Below are 15,358 nucleotides of genomic sequence, written 5' to 3'. Positions count from 1 at the left end.
TTCACTGTAAAATAATCAATGTTAATAACTCTCTTACTACTTATCACCACTTTAATTGGGTTTATAGTAGTGCTATACTGTATACTATATTGTGCATTATACAATTTGTCAATTATGCTCAAAAACAGTGCATTGTATCATGACGCGTTATATTTTCGCTATTTTTCTTTCTTTTTGAGAAATTTAAAAGAACATGGATATTATTGTTACAACCGTATTATCGAGGTATTTGGTAAAAAAGATATATATATATATATGGTAATGTTAGATTTCGTCCATTTCGCCCAGCACTAGGATGAGTGCAGGCAGGCCGAACGATGAGGATGCAAGTTGTGTAGTTTGAAAGTTTTCCTTGTAGACAGCACGATATCACTCTCAGGTCAGTTATTGCTGTGAGTGCTCTCAGAGTAATCTAAGGGCTTTCTTCTCCCAGTCATACGATGCCCCTTCCATCTATTACAGTACATTAGATGGGAAGCTAGCTAGAAGATGTTGGATCACATTGCCTGCAGCGGTACTAGTCTATTGCTGCCCATGTCACATGATTGACAGGTGGTCTCCACTTCAGACTGAGGGAGAAGAATAGAAACCTAGCTCGATTTCTGTTATAGCAGAAACAATACTGGCACTGAGAGACGTGTGCCTGTCATAAAAATATGCTTGCATGGAATTACACTCCAACAAGAATATTTATAATACAGTATACTACCAAGACACATACAGCACAGAGGCAGGTAGACCTGCTTTACTGCGCGGCGCACGCGCACACACACACACACACACACACACACACACACACACACACACACACACACACACACGCACACACACTTTGTCCTTAGGGCTGGCCACCTGCAACAGAGTGTTGTATCGTTTGGAACCTGAGATGGGACAGTGGATGTTTCCTGGACCTCCGTTTCCCTGTTCATTCAATGATGACAGATGGTGTGTGTGTGCGTGTGTGTGTGTGTGTGTGTGTGTGTGTGTGTGTGTGTGTGTGTGTGTGTGTGTGTGTGTGTGTGTGTGTGTGTGTGTGTGTGTGTGTGTGTGTGTGTGTGTGTGTGTGTGTGTGTGTGTGTGTGTGTGTGTGTGTGTGTGTGTGTGTGTGTGTGTGTGTGACCAGTCCACCTCTGCCAGTCACTTTGTCTATATTTCTGTCATGTATGTGTGTGGATCTGAGTGCACGGGTCGGCTAACTGCCACTTTGTCTTACTAAGCAGTGTCTGATTTCCAAATCTGCCCACAGAAAGTGAAGAAGTTAAGTAGGTTAAGCTGATGCAACCTGTTGTTAGCTTAAAGATCAATTAGATTAGGCATTAAATGGGCCACACTTATAGTTAGCTTAGTTTCACAGTCACCACCTCTCACACCTATAAGGGATATAGGCTAGGCCTACTGCGCAATGGATGCTCTGTCGGTTGGTCCGTCTGTCTTTCATTCATTCTCTGGAACCAATAGTTACATTATTTACCCACCAATAACAGCTCACCCAGTCCTCCTTTTCATTTCTTGTGTGAGCTATACAACAATACATATCTCTTATGTGAATATCAGCAGCCAAGGATGTGTGGCTGCGTGTTTGTGTGTGTCTGTCTTGTCTGTCTGCATCTGGGTGTGTGTGAACATCAGTTTACATGCACATTTGAGTGTGTTTTAAAAGATTCTCTTCCCTGAATCAATGAGAAGAAAAGTGTTGTTTTGTACTTCAAGTACTTGTAGTGTTGCCCTAACGAGGACAGACAATGAAGGGGCTTATTTGGGGTGAACAGTCATTTGCATTGATCAGATGTGGCCAGACGTAGTTCAGTTTGACATGTTGGCATTGATGAGCCCAAGGCTCAATGCAAGCCATTATGCACAGACGGATGCTGGGCAGTGTTGCCAGATTTTGAGAGAGAAATAAGCAACCATTCTACAAAAACACACCAGTTTTGGAGATATGGCTTATATAGTAATGTATAATAGAGTAATGCCTTATAGAGTAATGTCTTGCAGAAAACAGCGAGTTGAGGAAACAGGCTTGAAAGGTTCACTTCTGTGGTCTCTATTACACCTAGCTACATGTTTAAGCATGTATTTCTCTTCTTATATTTTTATATTTCAGACATGCTCTAATTATGTGAAGAGGCTGCCTGTGCTATTAACCCATTTTGGATCAAAATAAATAAATTCAGTTTCTCCTCTGGTGAAAAGCTGGAGGTTGCACGGTCGCACGCTCTCAGTCAAATCTGGTCACACATATATATATGGGCTTATCAGTTATTAGCCGATCTGCTATTGTAGATCTGCTATTTTCAAACACAACAACACAAATCTGGTACGGGGGTTCCTGGCACGACATATTTTCAGATGGCGGTCTGCTGATTTATATAACATTAGGAACTTAAGCAAGCCCAAATAAGCAACTACACTTTAGAAACAAGCCCCCCAAAAAATGCAACCCGCAACTACCAATATTAACGTACCGTAACTTTACAGAAGAACAAGCCCAAAGTTACTTATAATAAGCGGGCATGGCAACCCTGATGCTGGTGCGTAGACAGATATGGGGCAAACACATGAACACACAACCACAAGTGAAACCCCATCATACTACACAGACACGTATTCAGACTGTTGTGCATGCTCAGAGATTCAAACAAATATGTATACTTGTGTACACATATTGTACAGAAATTGATTTCACATTTTCACACTTTCATGCACGCACGCACGCACGCCCGCGCGCGCGCACACACACACACACACACACACACACACCAGGATGCAGGATGGTTCATTGAGCAAGACCAAGCATGAGCATGCGAATTGGCATTTCATTTAATCAAAACACTTTTTTTTGTTAGTACAGATTAGAACGTTAGAACAAGTCTGCAGTTCATTTAGCTTTAGTAAAAACATATGTATTTTATATGGTTTTCATGTTTTATGAAGGAAAACACAATGTCCCAGAAAGTCATCAACAGTCCTGAACTAATTGGAATAATGAGGGACAGAGAATCAGAATCAATGATAATCAGAAATACGGTAAATACCATTTCTTTTTTACATGACATGTAATCCGAGTTCCCAGAAGTTTTATTTTTCGGCACTAGGGGGGGAGAAAAACACAGGACATGAAGCCAGCAGGTGGATCTCCCACAATGCTACTAATAAGAAAAGTACAATGCTGCCCCCTGCTGTCTTGTTCTCTCATGGCTGATTAGCATTGTAATTTTTACCCCTTGTGTTTCAAGATAGTGATTGTTCTGTACATTGGGCCTCCTCATTTTCCTTTTAACTGCCACCGATTCTGTCCTGCTACTTTGTAAAGAGACTTTCATCTTCTCTTACAGGTTATCACATTCCATTCATGGACCCAGCCAGAAGTGTGGGATTTGGCTTCAAAGCCTCATGTTTGAGGTGAATTTGCCCCCAAGGATTAATCGTAACATGAGTCAGGATGGAATTGTCTCAATTTTGTAGTAGCTGACAGACACTAAGACACCATGATGAAAATATAGTTTTCTCTGAATTCTCATAGCTTTTACTCCCTGCTCGACCTTTTCTGCGAATCTGTGTGACTTACTTACTTTTACGCCTATCGCTCCTTTTCTAGCGGCAGCGGTGGCCGAACGGATAGCGGCGCGGTCTTGATACCGGAAGGTTCCTAGTTCGAATCAGCCGTCCGACACGTTAAAATTACCACCGCTGAAGTGCCCTTGAACAAGGCATTGAACCACTACGATGAAATGTGTTCTATGAGCAGGGCCTGGCTGGAAACAAGTTCTTGAGCTTAGCCCAGATACCCTGGGTAAATATAGATTTCATTTCATTTCATTTCAGGCCGTTGACTACAGTCCGCCAGAGTCCTCTATCCTGGGCCTTCTTTTCCAGCTGTTTCCATGTCAGTCCACACTGCTTGATGTCTGGTCCCTGCGCAAGGTGTTCTTTGGCCTTCCCCTCTTTCTTGTGCCTTGCGGGTTACATCTAAGGGAATCTGTGTGAACTGAAATTATAAATGTTATTCACTTTCATAATTGTCGCTTGTTGATAGTCTATTTTTACAATTTTGGAACTTTTAGAACCACAATCATTATCAGATGTATTTGTCACATCACTGGTTTACATAAATGATAAGTGAGCCATAAGTTGAAAAACCCCAGGGTGCACACATACAAAAACTATCCTTTAACCACCCTATATACTGGTAGCCTGGCTTTGGCGTTTGGCCAGACACATACCGTGGATTCACTGACAAGGAGGCGTCAGTGAATCTATGGTACAGTAGGCCTATGTGTCTGCCCAATGCCAGGCTAATATACTGGGTCCTCCAGGGGTCTGTACTTGGCTCCCCTTCCTTTTTCCTTCAACACCAAATCTCTGATCTACAAGCTCCCAATGCATCTTTCCTTGATCTGTTGTGAGAGTATAGATTTGCTATTTTTGCAGAATGTTCGCCTGTTATGACACGCCCATAATAGTGACGCTAGGCTTCATGTGGCTAAGAACCACTTTGCTACTTTGATATGATAAACACAGATATAAACCGAGCAACATGTGTGCACAAGCACACATGCACGTTTGCACGCACACACATGCACGTTTGCACGCACGCACGCACATTTGCACGCACGCACACACACACACACACACACACACACACACACACACACACACACACAGGTTATAGACCTGCTTTCAGTCTTCTATGTCTCTGTTTCAATCCAGATAGTGTTGTGTGAAGGGAGAAGCACGTGGAGCTCACTGATAGCTCACTAACAGTTTCCATTATAGCAGTGATAACACACTGCTCTGTCCTCTCTGTACAGAGGAAACAACATTCACAGCACAGGACCATCCACTCTGCATGGGCCCATGCAGCACAGGCTCAATCTATCCACTTAAGCCCTGTTTTATACTGTGTCGTATATCAGTGTCACACAAAAATAGAGCCAACAGATGATTTAATAAGCTGACATCATAGACTGACCTCCAAGCTGTACTTAATACTGACAAATTGGTACAACGGATACTCTTGACATTGGGTACAACCAGGTGTAACGTGTGTTGCATAACGAAGGGGCATGCATTCCCAACAGTCCCTTACACTTCACGTTTTAATTGAACTGTGCAAAAAAAATGCTTCTATTTGTACACTCTTAAAAAAAAAGAAAAACTACTGTAGAAAGTGTAGATTAACGCAGGATGTTGCGGTGTCCTGTAAGAATATTCAATGGCTTTTAAAAATGATTTAATGTTAACATTCATTGTTCACAAGTCACTCAACACCAAAGGCAAGGTGGTGACAATTGCCATGTCCAATGTGTGCCAAAACAACTTGTTCATTGTATAGAACCAGTCACAGAGCGTGGTAGCACATTACCTTAATACCCTTAATAGAGCCACACCCAAAGTAATGTTTACCAGAATGTTCTCAAAATAATCTCTTGCTGTACAGACCACATTCCAGTATCATGCACACGACGGACAGAGAGAGTGACTCTAGTATCCCACCCCGTCCTTTTTTAGGACAACGAAAGACAGCCCACCACCCAAGAAAAAAAGATGCAGACGGGGCAAGCGCGCCTCCAGGAAAAGGGCACCGTCCCTGGACACGCAGTCACTCCAAGAGACGGTAATAAATATATCAACAAAGGAACTGTCGAATGACCAAGTTTCAGTGTTATCAAAAGGATTGTCCTTTGTATCAAACTCTAGTGGGGTCAACTCGTTTGGCCTCAAGGTAGACCTTTTTAAATGTTTTCGCCAAATCAAATTGAAACATTTTTTCTCAAACTCCCACGTCTAGTGGAGCTTTGGCTGCGAATCATTTTAAACCTAAGAGCACATTTTGCCCGAATGTTTCTAATCATTCTATTAATACTTTTTGTAGACTCGTAGAACAGGATGTTTTAAAAGTTAATGATCAACCTATTCGAGTGTCTAGTAATCTGTCCCAAAGTGAGAAGAAAGCCCTTGTGGAGTTGCTTGATGATAAGGACCTAGTGTTCAAACCCGCAGATAAAGGCGGTGGTTTAGTGGTTCAGGATACTCATAAATATCGACTAGAGATTTTGTCTCAACTGGCAGATAAAAAGTTCTATAAAAGGTTAAAACGTGATCCCACAGTATCATTTCAACGTGAGATATTCATCTTTTTAGAGAATGCCAGAATCAATGGTCTCATCTCACAATCTGAATTTGACTTTTTGTATAACAAACATCCAGTCCGACCTGTGTTTTACACCCTTCCAAAGATTCACAAAACAATGATTGATCCACCTGGACGACCAATTGTGGCACAGATAAATTCCCTTTTATCTCCTTTGTCAGAATATGTAGATTGTTTTATTAAACCCTTGGTTCACAAATTACCTTCATACATTAGGGACTCTACTGATTTTATTACCAACATTTCTGATTTACCCGAGGACATTTGGTTACTCACCCTAGACGTCACTAGCCTATATACTAACATAGCACATGATGCTGGTCTGGAAGCTCTAAAGTATTATCTGTCTAGTCGAGACCACCCAGCTATACCACCTGATGAATTCATCATTGATTTAGCTTCATATGTCTTGAAGTACAACTACTTTAGTTTTGACAATGAATTTTATTTGCAAGTATCTGGTACATCTATGGGTTCAATTTTTGCACCTAATTTTGCTAACCTGTTTATGGGGCATTTTGAGGAAAAGTGTGTTTATGACTCTACAAAGAACATATACCAACAAAACATTATTAAATGGTATCGATACATTGATGACATTTTCTGTGTATTTAAAGGTAATTCAGATGAAGTCCAACACTTTGTAACATTATTAAATAGTTTTGACTCTAATCTAAAGTTCACTATGGAATGTAGTCAGTCCCGGGTACACTTTCTAGATATGTGGATAAAGTTAAATGATGGCAATCTGTCGACCACCCTATATCAGAAAGAAACTGATCGAAATACTCTATTATTGGCCACTAGCAATCACCCCCCTGCTCTCATCAAGTCCCTGCCCATTAGTCAGTTTTATAGACTGAGACGTGTTTGTTCCTCCACTGAGGATTTTATTGACAAATCGTCAGAGATGAAAGTCAAGTTTACCCAAAGAGGGCATGCCATTGAAAACGTTGAGAAAGCATATACATTGGCTCTACAGAAGCCCCGTACAGAACTGTTGACAAAAACAAAGAGAAAAGAAAAAAAGTTTTCGGTAACATGTGTCACCACATATTCTCCTCACTCTCGTGAGATAAAGGCTATGTTCAAAAAGCACTGGCACATTTTAACCTCTGACCCTGAATTATTGGCATTATTTAAGTACCCTCCCTTGTTTTCTTTTAAACGAGGAAAAAATTTAAAAGACCAACTTGTACATTCTGACTTTCAGTCCCCTAAGGTTTCACTTAGACAGACCTTATTGAGTGCTCTGCCACAGGGCAATTATCCATGTGGCCATTGTGCCCAGTGTGGCAATACACACAAGACGTCCTCTTTTAATCACCCCCATACTGGCAAGAAGTTCAAGATTAACAGCATTATAACTTGTGTCTCAACCCATGTGGTATACATGATCAAATGTCCTTGTGGTTTAGCATATATTGGGAAAACTACTAGACAGTTAAAACAGAGAATGAGCGAACATAAGAGCTCTATTCGAAGAAATGACCGTGAATATCCTGTTGCCATTCATTTCAATGATCTTAAACATGACATCTCCACTTTTCGCTTTATTGGTATAGAACAAGTCAAACTACCAGCCAGAGGTGGTAACCATGATGTCCTGCTCAAACAACGCGAAGCGTACTGGATACACACATTGCAAACCCTCTACCCGAAAGGGTTGAATGATGAGCTATTATTAAATGTTATGCTGTAATCCATAAACTGTATTTATTATATCATTGATTTGAACTTCATGTCCAGTGGGGTACTAAAAGTACCATGTGTCTTCTTTTCTATCCATTATGTCCACTCTTGTTTGAGTATGGACCTTTTTTGACATTTATTTACTTATTAATTAATTGCATGTTGATTTCCTTATGTATTATGGCATGACTTATATATTATTCCCTGTATTATTGTAATTGGTGACTTTCAATAATATACTAGGAATGTTCTACAGAAGTACTGCACCTTTGAGTCACATGAAGGTTCCTCACAGCTGCTATCTGATGAATGATTACTATATACAATTTGATTGGTTGTCTAAACCTACTGTTGTGTATTTAATGAATGTCAGCCTATTCTCAAACTATGCCTGAAGAAGGCCGAAAGGCCGAAACGTTGCTATATGACTCTTTAAAATAAAGTTCTTGAACCAGTAAGTGGCAGTGTGCGGGTCTCTCCTCCTTCCTCATAACGTTTGCTGTACTGCCAGGACCTATACGCACCTGCTATAAAACTGAACCGGGTGTGCGGAAGTCTGAATAAGTATCATGCACACAACATACACAACAGAGATGTGCCCATTAGGGCTCAAATATCAGTGTCAAATCCCTGCCTTTGATCGTGAGTTGCCAATCCTACTGTTCAAACCCCGATCTCCCAGTCTCTGGGCGGATACTAGTCGAATACTGGGCTGGTAGGGAATGATATGCAGGGAGTGAGGGAACTGGTTCTTCCAAAATCTGCAGCTTTTTATTTGCATTTTTGCCATGGGCAATTGGATCTTTTGTTGCAGTAACGGTCCCCGTAGTCTATGGGATCTGTACGTATTTGTATTTGTATTGCTGGTTGTTGGTTGGAGCACATATTAAGATATTTATGAATCAATAATTAAATTAATATTAGTTAATATAGAGACCAGGACTACTGCATGTAGTCCTGGTCTCTACCCCTCCTAGAGTATGGGCACTGATGACGCGGAGGAGAGAATATGCCCCAGCCACAGCCACAGCCCCCCATAATAGCCAAAATATAATATGTATGGCTATTCTTGCTATTCGGATGTAGTATATGGCTTAAGTGGTTACTGTAAAAGAGTGGGATCGAACACTGTTAAATGAATATGAGGTGAAAGTGAATTGTGTATTATGTATTATGGTATTTGAAGACTTAAAAGAAAATGATATATTTGCAAACAACATTGATCTAAAGATTTTACCGGTCGGTATAAATTGAGTTGCCTATTATTCTACTCTTTGAATAGCATAAATGTATTGGTGACATAGGCCTACCATACTAGACCTATACAACAATGAAAACATTATACCATAGTACACCGAAAGCTTCAGAATAATTTGATTTGACATCTTTGTCTCTTTAGCGATCAAAACAGAGACATACAGTATTTCACCTTCAATTCAGTGTGCAATCAAATCATCACAACCAGCACTGCTATGCTGATCCGATCCGGTACAGGTATATAACTGTCATATGGCATATATGTGTTGATTTTTATACACAACGTACTGTGCCGTGTTTCATAATAACTACTCTCACCTGGCCCTTTGAAAAGGGAATCCCCATGACTCGTCATATTATGTCACAACCATGAAAATGTCATATTCTATTTCACTCCCTTATTTCACAGTCTCGGCCCTCTCATTTGCTAAACTGAGCACCGTCGGTGGTCTATTTTAAGAACACATAAAACATAAACAAGTAAATAGGGGAGTCTACCTATGGCCCCTGGATGGGTGTGGCTGGGGGTTTAGGGAGGGGGTGATGTTTCGATGGGATAGCCCGCTGTGTGAGCCAGATGTGGAGGGCTGATATCCCCAGACACCCCCCTGGACAGAGTTTATCTCCTCCCACCCATGCGTTACTGGTTCTACAGCTGATGGTCCCTGGTCTGGGATCAGTTCAACCTGGCATATGTGCCTATTGGACACAGTGACGAGACACCTGAGCACACTGACCCCCGGTCAGGGCAGGATGGGCCATGTTCGGTTTCGGCGAGGGGTACCTCAGGGTGGGTGTCCAGTACACCGCATCTCAGTCTCTGAGCAGCTTCCGCCCGACACACAGTGAATCATTGGGACATTTTGGCGCGACGCCACATCAGGAATACTACTACTACAGGTAAGATGAATTTATCTCTTTAGATTCATTGGATCATTGATTTTCCCAATGATCAAGGGATGGCATAATGCATTAATGACATAATTGATTGTGTTAATGACGAGGATTTACAGGTGATGTGCACAAAATACATTTTACATTGAGGACGTTAATGGCATTGCACATGGAAATTGACTTTTCTTTTGCATTGAATGTTATATCATAGAAGTTAAGACATGCATTTATGACTGATGATTTGACAGAATTATGACCATTATTATCATTGGCTTCTATACTTTAATGACAACCTGAGAAACATACTTATTGATTGATTGAATTCTTTATTAGACAGAAATGAAACGGCACGAGGTATAGTTTTATTTTGAGATAAAAGGGTAACACAAAAAAGTCCTGGAGACTTGTTTCCCATATTATAGCTGTTTATAAGGCACGCGTGTGTAATTTATTTGTCCATTGCTTAGCTTGTGACATCAGAGGACAGATACGTGTGTACGCACGTGCGTGTGTGTGTTTATGTGCCTGTGTCTTAACCAGTGGTGGAAAGTAACTAAGTACATTTACTGAAGTACTGTACAATTTTGAGGTATTTGTACTTTACGTGAGTAATTCCAATTTCCAATACTTTTAATTCTAATACTTTTACTTCTAAGCTCACAATGCATCGTGACTCGCGACACATTGTGAGCTTGCAGAACGGCTATTTTCTAAAGAAAGTTTTCAAAGTTTTCAAAATGTTCAAATTTTGAAAACTTGAAATGGGACATTCTGCATAATGAGTACTTTCTACTTGTGGTATTTTAAGTACATTTTGATGCCCATACTTTTGTACTTTTACTCAAGTATACATTTTGAATTCCAAACTTTTAATTAAACGGAATAGTTCTACATTGCAGTATTGACACTTTACTGTACTTTTATCACCACTGGTCTTAAAGGGCCACTTCACCCCTTTTACAAGAGATCGTATTTTAATGATGTTTGGGAGACAAGAAACACTTTCCTGGGGTTTTTATGTGGGTAATTTGTGTTTTTAGATATTTTAGTATTTCAACATGTCTGTGATGTCATGGACACGGGTCTCACTGCTGGATTACTACAATGACCATAATGCTTTAATTGCTGCATTCACCCCACCTTGTGGAGAGGGAGACGGCTGTCTTACTGAGACAACATGTAGTCCAGGAAGGAAGTGAGACCAGTGTCCATGACATCACTGGCCATTTGAAATACTAAAATATCTAAAATCACATATTACACACATAAAAAGCTGCAGGAAAGTGTTTCTTGTCTCCCAAACAAACAAACAAATATGTTTGTTTGTTCGATCTGGTTGCAAAAAAGGTGAAGTGGCCCTTTAACATTTGTAAGGCCTCAGAGCATTGAACTGGAGCCCCAATATAGGATGATCCCCCTGATAAGAGAGCCTGCTTTAAAATAATAATAATAATAATAATAAATAAACTCCTACTTCAAGAAGAAATGTTTGACCTTTGAATTGCTGCTCTTTCTCCTGCTGTCATGGCGTTCATGTATTGCAGGTTATGTGGTACTGTTGCTGAGTAAGCCAAACTACACAGAGCAAAAGATTGGACATACACATGTCGATGGCATCTGACCTCTCGTTCGGAGCTGTGAGTAAAACTCACACACCCGCTCACTCACTCTATCCACCCTTGAATGCATGCATGCATGCACGCACGCACGCACGCACACACACACACACACACACACACACACACACACACACACACACACACACACACACACACACACACACACACACACACACACACACACACACACACACACACTCGCTCATGCAGATGCGAAATTCAAAACACAAATAGCTGCAAATATAAACTCATCTACTTGAACCGTGAATCAACACTGTTGACATATTATTTTTGTCTGTCTGTCTGTCTGTCTGTCTGTCTGTCTGTCTGTCTGTCTGTCTGTCTGTCTGTCTGTCTGTCTGTCACAGAGCAATGGTACAGTCAATGGTACAGTCATTGAGGATGAGGACTCCTCCCTGTACATCCCTCTCAGAGGGTAAGTGACAATATATGTTCTTCCATTCCAGCTAATGGCTGCAGCATACCCTTTTTGTAGCTGTGTCAACACAGGGACAACTTTCTCTCTTTGATGCACACATGACTAAGAAAAAGTGCATAGAAAGTGATTTTTGTTCCCACATCTGGACATTGCTTTTTAAATGCATTTGACCTAACACCCATCGACTTTGTGTTTAAAGTTCACAGAACTGATATACAGCAAAGCCTTAATAATAAACCATTCACTTAAGTGATTGGCAGCCCTAATTGGCACCCAGCAATTAAACATGCACAAGGAACATTTTGCTAATCAGAAAAAGATCACTTTGGCCCAAAATGGTAGAAATCCACCCCCACAATTTTGAATAATTCCAAAAACAGAATCGGTACAAAATATGTAGAATGAAATAGTTATTACAATACAACAATGTGTTAATGTCTCATGATACGTAGATCAGAAACCCCCCACTCACCCCACCCGTTCCCAGCAAAGCCCCCTCCCCTCCCCACCCCATCTCACCCAACCCAACCCAACCCCACCTACCCCACCCCACCCCACACCACACCTCAGCCCACCGAAACTGAAACTCACATTCGCTTTGCTTGCAACAGACAAAGTGGCTCTGGTATAATTCCTTGTTGCATAGTGAGATGCTGATCTTGTCACTTGTGGGCAAGTACTTTAGCTTGTACAAAGAATATATATAAAATATGGAGAACTGTGTGACTGTTCGACTGTAGTGTGGGTTAGAGTGGGTTGGTTTACAACCTCTCATTGCTGTTAAAGATGTGATATGATCATGAGGGTGTTTTTACATACTCAACCTGGTTGGAGGTGGTCTCCCTACTCTTCCACTGAGAAATCTAGACCCTGGAGCCGGGAATGACAACTATTGGTTGACAATGTTAATACAGCTATAGTTACTTTTACTTGAAACAGACAGCTAGATATGCCACCATTGTCGTTGTAGTTTGGACATAACAGGGATGGATTAACCTTTTTTTTATCATCTTTTTTTACCTAAATTTAACCCATTCTGGACGGGAACCCATTTTGGGTGTTTTAACTAAGCAGTATTTAGCTATTGGAAAATAGCAGATCTACAAGCTCATAGCTTGTAGGTCTGCTATTTTTGAAAAATCGTGAAAATGCGGCACAAATCTTTGAATATATATTCTTTCAGAATACTTTTTTTTATTTTGACGTCAGGCCTAAATGGCTCAATGGCCAATGAAGGCCCCCAGGAGCCCCTTTCAGGGCCTCAAAACCAGTACCGCGGTCCAGTTTCCACTAGCCCAATGGCTAATTTGGCCCTGCTCAAGAAAGGGAGACACCAAACATGAATATTACTGATTGTAACTCAGCAGTAATTGTAACACCATACATTGTTCAAATTGTGTCTCACACAACTATTGTCAGATCAAACTGTATTATTATCAGCATGATAACATCCATATAAGTGATATAAATAATATCCATTATGGATTATCCAGTGGTTCTCCAGTTAAAGTTTCAGTCTGAAATACTGTATGTTTACATGTTCTAAGGTTAATGACCCTTTGCAGTAAAGCAAACATATAGGCTTCCCTTTGAATCACTGCTGATTTTATTCCATGAGGGTTTCAAGGAGGTTGATGACAAGCTGGTATAGAGGCAACAAAACCTGAAACAAGAGTTCAAATCAAAACAAATGGTCATGTGTGGTGGATGGGTTCCAGATAATTGGTTATGGAGTGTTGTTGCCACTCCACACTTTCCACTTCTACTTCTCTGATTCGTTTTTGTCCATTAACTCTTTCTACTAAATGTCTAATTATTCAGTAACTGATATGTATTTGTATTGCATATTTGACATGCTTCAAATAGCAGATCTACAAGCTCAGCGCGTCACATCACGGCGAATTGTGAGCTTGTAAATTGGCTATTTAAATGGACAAAGTTGTTAATGTATGGTTTTTTAATACTAATAAAAAGTAACTAGTAACTGAAGTTTTCAAATAAAGAGTAAAAGTCGAAATATTTGCCTATATAAGATGTAATGGAGTAGACGTAAAAGTACTGAAAACTGGAAAAAACACCTCAAGTACAGTACTTGAGTAAATGTACTTAGTTACTTTACAAGCCTGCCTAATATCCAATGTCCTGTTGCAGGCCTTCATGTGGACAGATAGGTGGCGAAGGCAGGGAGGAGGAGGAGGAGGAGGAGGAGGAGGCAGTAGTGAGAGACGGCTTCTTCCAAAAGTTCACCATCTATCCTGGCGATGTTGAAGGTGAGAGTGTAATCCTAGCCTCTGTTGTTCTCCAAACACAGACAGTAAATAGGATCAGATGCAGGTTAGACACTACGGCTTAGACACTATGTGGCTTGCTCTCCATATCAAGTCGACGTATTTACTATCAATATTATGGGTGAGGCCAGAGCGCACGCTGTGTGTGTGTGTGTGTGTGTGTGTGTGTGTGTGTGTGTGTGTGTGTGTGTGTGTGTGTGTGTGTGTGTGTGTGTGTGTGTGTGTGTGTGTGTGTGTGTGTGTGTGTGTGTGTGTGTGTGTGTGTCTTTTGTAACTACTGTATCTGTACGTGTGTGCGAGCATGTATATGCATTCTCTAGGCCGTCATCAGACGAGCCCTCCATCGTCGCTTAATTCCAGTCATCCCGGCTCTCCATACATCTGGCCTTTGCGCTCCTGCGTCTTTCTTGAGTACATCCACACATGTTAATGTGGGACGTCCTCGTGACCGGTGCCCGTGTGTTGGTTCCACAGCACTAGTTTGCCTGCAGGTAGCTCTTGGTGTCTTTGGCAGTGTCCTGCTAGTCTCATTCTCCTGACTGCTATTTTCTGGCTCACCCTTGGCATTCCATCATACAGATTCTTGTTGGTAACATGTGTACTATTGCTGATGTTAAGTACTGCACACTTTCTGGAATTCTGGTGTAGCACCCATCTAGAGACTTCTGCAGGGTTGGCTTCAGGGTCCAGCATTCACTGCCGTATAGGAGAACAGACTCTACCATTGCATAATAGAAGCTGAATTTGGTTTGAAGGCGGAGGTTGGAGCTCCATGCCTTCCTCACTTTAAGATCTTGTTCCGTTGAATTGACCCATGAGACCAGGTACTTGAAGTCCTTGACTTCCTTCAGAGCAGTGCCTCCTGTTGTTGTCAGAGGTGGGATGGGATGTTATAGGTGATAACTTCAGTTGTCTTGGCATTCAGCCGGAGGCCAACCTTGGCACACTCTGACTTTATTTATACATACATTTTATGTGAATTTTATGCTTGGTGTTATTATTATTTTGGTGTTTA

At 41.0% G+C, this 15,358-nt stretch overlaps 1 protein-coding gene and 1 long non-coding RNA gene across 2 annotated transcripts in view; both read left to right on the top strand.

The window, feature by feature from the left end:
* The window catches only part of LOC306914917, a 57,025-nt gene extending 53,084 nt beyond the window's left edge, over positions 1-3,941 (top strand). The window contains exons 3-4 of the long non-coding RNA XR_013788758.1: positions 3,336-3,402; positions 3,826-3,941. This is a non-coding gene — a long non-coding RNA (uncharacterized lncRNA). The remainder of the gene's footprint in view (positions 1-3,335; positions 3,403-3,825) is intronic.
* Positions 1-4,603, top strand: part of LOC306915354 (alpha-tectorin-like) — an 80,654-nt gene extending 76,051 nt beyond the window's left edge. The window contains exon 26 of the mRNA XM_079492670.1: positions 4,586-4,603. The gene's annotated coding sequence lies outside the window, so the exon portion shown is untranslated. The remainder of the gene's footprint in view (positions 1-4,585) is intronic.
* Positions 4,604-15,358: the final 10,755 nt, after the last annotated feature.

Source organism: Electrona antarctica (genome assembly GCF_951216825.1).
Source record: "Electrona antarctica genome assembly, chromosome: 22".
Taxonomy (NCBI): Eukaryota; Metazoa; Chordata; class Actinopteri; order Myctophiformes; family Myctophidae; genus Electrona; species Electrona antarctica.
Note: the sequence above shows the minus strand (reverse complement) of the source record. Positions and strands in the feature narration are given on the sequence as shown.